Consider the following 4,529-nt stretch of genomic DNA (forward strand, 5'->3'; position numbering starts at 1 on the left):
CCCTATATATTTCATCATTGAGGATTTCTTTAAAAAAGTCTAAAAATCTCGTCTCGTCTCGTTCTCGTGAACCCAGTCTCATGTCTCGTCTCGTCTCGTGGGATAAGTGTCTCGTCACACCCCTAGTGACTAATAAATGTGAGATGACCTCACCTGGACAATGTTGTGGCTTCCATCTTCTGCCGACCCACACTAAAAAGAAATGAATGATATGTCTATCTTATATCTTGATTGGTTCATGTGACCAGCCTTTCATAAAGAAATCTATAGGTTTGAAAACAGAATAACTTGTGTATGTATAGACTGATGTACGTTCATTCAGTTTTCTCCAATGATCCATTTTCTCAGTGCTCTTTTTCTGCGGTTTGAACTACATTTGGAGATGATGTTTGGTCTTACCTCAGCAACGCAGCTGTACAATTCATAATCAGAACCCAGAGGTGTACTAACTGGGTTAGACAAACAGGGAAACAGAGTTTTAGCATAATGCCACATCTTTAAGGCATTAGTAAAAAAAAGTATTACAATATGTGACTGCTTTATGCGACAATATGCAACAGCTTTTTGCATTAATAGACAAATATATATATATATATATATATATATATATATATATACAGTATATATATCATGAATCAGTAACATTTAGGCATCTCTCTTTGATAAACGTCGAAGTGGGGACACTTTATTAAATTCAGTGTATTTGTACAGCCCTTAAATATATATTGTACTTAAAAACACAAAATATATGTATTGTTTCATAGCACCTTTACAAACAATATGCCTTAAATATGCCTCCTCAGAAATATAGATATATACGCTCACACAAAAGCATGCATTATTGTTCATTTGAGCCACATCAAATGAATGACAATTAATAATATTTATTTTTAATATCTTTATAATTTGATTAGCCTTTTATCCACCACATAAAAACATGCCTTCTTGTGATGAGCAATTGTATGTTTTATTTAAAAATGTTATTTTAGATGTTTCGAAAATCTTCATTAGTATTCTGTGGAAATACCAAAGTCACCCTACCACTTTTTAAATGTAATAAATAAAGTCTTATGAATTATTTATTAGCATAACAGAAAATGTCACATACCTATGAGCACTATGAGCTTCGATCTGTGGTGGAAACCACCCGTGACATTCAGACTTATTCTGTGACATTGAATGTTTCCAACAGCTGGTTTACTAACCAAAGTGTGAAACCATAACCATTTCAAGCTGATACAAAAGGTGTTTGCTGCAAAAGTAGGGGTTAGGGCTCATATTTAAAGTGCCCTCCAGGCATATTAAAGGCATATAAATGAACACTATTTAAAAAAATATGTTAAATCAATACTGTGCTTGCCAGGAATACTCACAAGTGTGATAACTGATGTTGCCCCCTGACCTTCCGAGCAAAGACGGGAAGTTGAGATGAGATGAGATAAGATCGTATCATATGAGATCGGTCAAAAAAAAAACATGATCTGTTATAAGGTTTTTTTTTTCTTTTCTTTTCTCAGGCTATTGGTTTGTGGCACTTCCTCTGTATAGGTAAATTGGGGTAGGGGCTTTGCAGATTGCAGAAGTAGTTTCATATCGGCTGCAATAGCAATGACTCTATTGGCTCCCACCATGTTTCGACAACAGTTTAGAGGAAATTACACTGCTATGCATCAATGTTCTGTCTTTTTATATGTGAATGAAAAAACAATGTTGCAGCACTGCAATATGAACTTCATAGTGCTTTAATGGAGCAACAACAAAAAAAACACCTATGCCAATAAATATCCAGTTTAAAGAAAAACATGCTCAGCATTGCACGTGTACTCAGAACAGCTGAGCAATGTGTTAGCATGTGGTTTTACACACTCTGCAAACACCCAACCACTTAAAAGTGCTTTTAAAAACGATATCCATAGTCTGTATAACCTGAAACATCTTATAGTAAGATGGATTTTCTCCAAATGTTTTATCATTACATAATGATTTGGATGTGCACCATCTGAATGAGTAAGACACTAAAACAGAAAACATGAAACCACTGGAGATGTGTTAGACTTAATAGTAGCAAATGTAAAAAATTGTAAAAAATTTAACTAGATTTTTACATTTGAAGTAGCTTCAATATTTAAATGGAGCTTGCTCGTATATAAAACTTGTTGACACGTTGCTGAAGTCTTCACCTCCTCTCAACAAGACACATGATTTGAGTTTCATCTATAGCATAAATGTGTAGGACAAGTCACTTGCCAAAATGTAACACTTAGGATAAAGCCCAAAGTATATTTGTTTTTTACGTGTATGTAAGTGTCCACGTACAGTGCATACAATGTCACATACGGTCCGCGTACAATGTTATCATCCAGAATAGTTTGCACGTACTGTACCATGCATAAATTTGTACCACAAGGTTGTTCCATAAAGTGGCAACACTGGCCCTGGCCGTAGTGTCACAGAGGAAAATGAAACTAAAAAGACAGAAGGACAACAAAAACAAAATACCAGTGACTATGAGACACCCGCACTGACAAGCACTTGTGTGAGAGAAGGTTATGAGATTTTTGACGATTTTAGATGACAATCTTTATCAAAGATATTTTTCGGTCATAAATTCTGGAGAAAAATAGTGCAAGGCACTGGATAAAGATAAAACTTTACAGAGCACATATGTCGACTGCCTGCATTCACACACGCTATCAAATGAAGTATACTTTGAAAGACACATTCGACGGTACACATAAATTCCCAATAACCAGCCTTGAACTAGGCCAGAATAAGCTTTAATAGTGGTACCGAATCTTAGCCTTAAACCATATCAGCACCAGTTTTATCCAGAAACCCCAAAAATGAGCCAAATACAGAATCAGTCATGGATCCATCCATAAAAAGAATCAACTACAAATAAAAGAGCACATTAAATCTCTCAAGTTCTTACCACAGGTTGACTCAACAGCTCCAAAAACAGCATTGCCATTTTCACTTATTACAAACAAGTTTGACTTGATGTTTTATTGAAGAAAGAAATGGGTTGAAGTCACTATTATGGTAATATGGTTACTATAGTGGGACTTAACTCTTGACTCTTGTTAAACTAATTCTCTTTCAGCTATTTAAATAGTCTTTTATTAAAAGCGCTTGTGCCTTGCTAAAGAAAGAGATTTATAAAGAAGAAGATCAGCTGCAGATGACTGTACTTTAGACATACAATTACTGTCGTAAAGAGGTTTAAATGGATAGTTCATCCAAAAATGAAAATGTGCTGTTAATTTACTTTCCCTGAGGCCATCCAAGCTGTAGGTGACTTTTTTTCTTCAGTAGAACAGTAAAGAAGATTTTTAGGTGAAACCATTGTCCTTGGTGATTCATTCACGCTGCCGATTTTAAGCGTCAAAAAAAGAATAGAATAAATAAATAATAAAAAAGAAACAAACAAACAATATATATATATATATCCCATTCTGGCATAACACAATAATGGCTGCACTGCACATGTTATTTTTAATTATTATTGTTGGTTTTTTTATTAACTTTGTTGGTTTTATTGGGAGGATGAAATAAAATGAAACAGAAATAATAATAATACAGAAAAAAAGTGTAGGACACTGCTTTTGTCTTACAGGAAGTGGGACAAAGCTTTCCATTTCGGCACTTGTCACCTTAGATATCAGGGAACAGAAGTTCATCCTGGACGTCCTGGAGGGTGGTGCAGGCTAGAGACAAGGAAGGCCTCCAGGGCGGATCAGGCAGTTCAGGGGGCCATGGCGGAGCAGGGAGCTCAGGAGGCCATGGCGTCGTCCGGGTAGCTGGTGAGATGGGTGAGGGCCAGAAAAAGTCTGGTATGGTCCTCGAGCGATCTTTCCCCCTGATCCAGCAGGAGGAGGAGGTATTCCGGGCGAGTGAGAGGATCCATAGGGAAACAGCGGGAGGAAAAAATAACACTGAACAAAACACGGAAACAAAACAGAGGGGAAAACACGCAACTACTTTTTGTTTTACTGTTGTAGATCTGGTATTCTGTCATGACTGCGCTACTGTGAGTAGCGTGGGGCAAAGAGAACACGGAGACGCAGGAGACGTTCACATTCAAGAAGACATTCACAATACCGGACAGGGAACACAGGCAAACACAGTGCTTAAATACTAAGAACCAAATGAGATAATTGAGGAAACACAGCTGAATCAAATGGGAACCAATACGAACAGGAACAGGAAGGACCAAATAAGGTCATGAAACGGGAGAAACTAGGTCGGGGAAGCACATGGGGAGGGAAAACACAACACAGATATGCATTATGACGATCCATAATCCTGACAGTATGTATATATGTATTACTATCATTAAATCAACAAATGTTAGATTGCATTATATGGTGCAATGCATGAATAAATGATAAATGATGCATGAACCTTAAATGATAAGCCCATATTTACAAAACAATAAACAGCACCAAAAATATTTTGAAACAATGTTGTTTTTCTTTTGTTTTTCAGTGTTTGTGTGTGTGTGTGTGTGTGTGTGTGTGTGTGTGTGT

The 4,529-nt window shown here is 36.5% G+C and overlaps 1 long non-coding RNA gene across 1 annotated transcript in view; it reads right to left on the reverse strand.

Annotated features, from left to right (window-relative positions):
* LOC107684231 (uncharacterized) overlaps window positions 1-1,445 on the reverse strand; it is a 5,054-nt gene extending 3,609 nt beyond the window's left edge. The window contains exons 1-3 of the long non-coding RNA XR_001633831.1: window positions 1,374-1,445; window positions 400-449; window positions 154-192 (exon numbers count right to left, since the gene is read on the reverse strand). This is a non-coding gene — a long non-coding RNA (uncharacterized LOC107684231). The remainder of the gene's footprint in view (window positions 1-153; window positions 193-399; window positions 450-1,373) is intronic.
* Window positions 1,446-4,529: the final 3,084 nt, after the last annotated feature.

The sequence above is a fragment of the Sinocyclocheilus anshuiensis genome, unplaced genomic scaffold (genome assembly GCF_001515605.1).
Source record: "Sinocyclocheilus anshuiensis isolate Anshui unplaced genomic scaffold, SAMN03320099.WGS_v1.1 scaffold113, whole genome shotgun sequence".
In the NCBI taxonomy this organism is placed as follows: Eukaryota; Metazoa; Chordata; class Actinopteri; order Cypriniformes; family Cyprinidae; genus Sinocyclocheilus; species Sinocyclocheilus anshuiensis.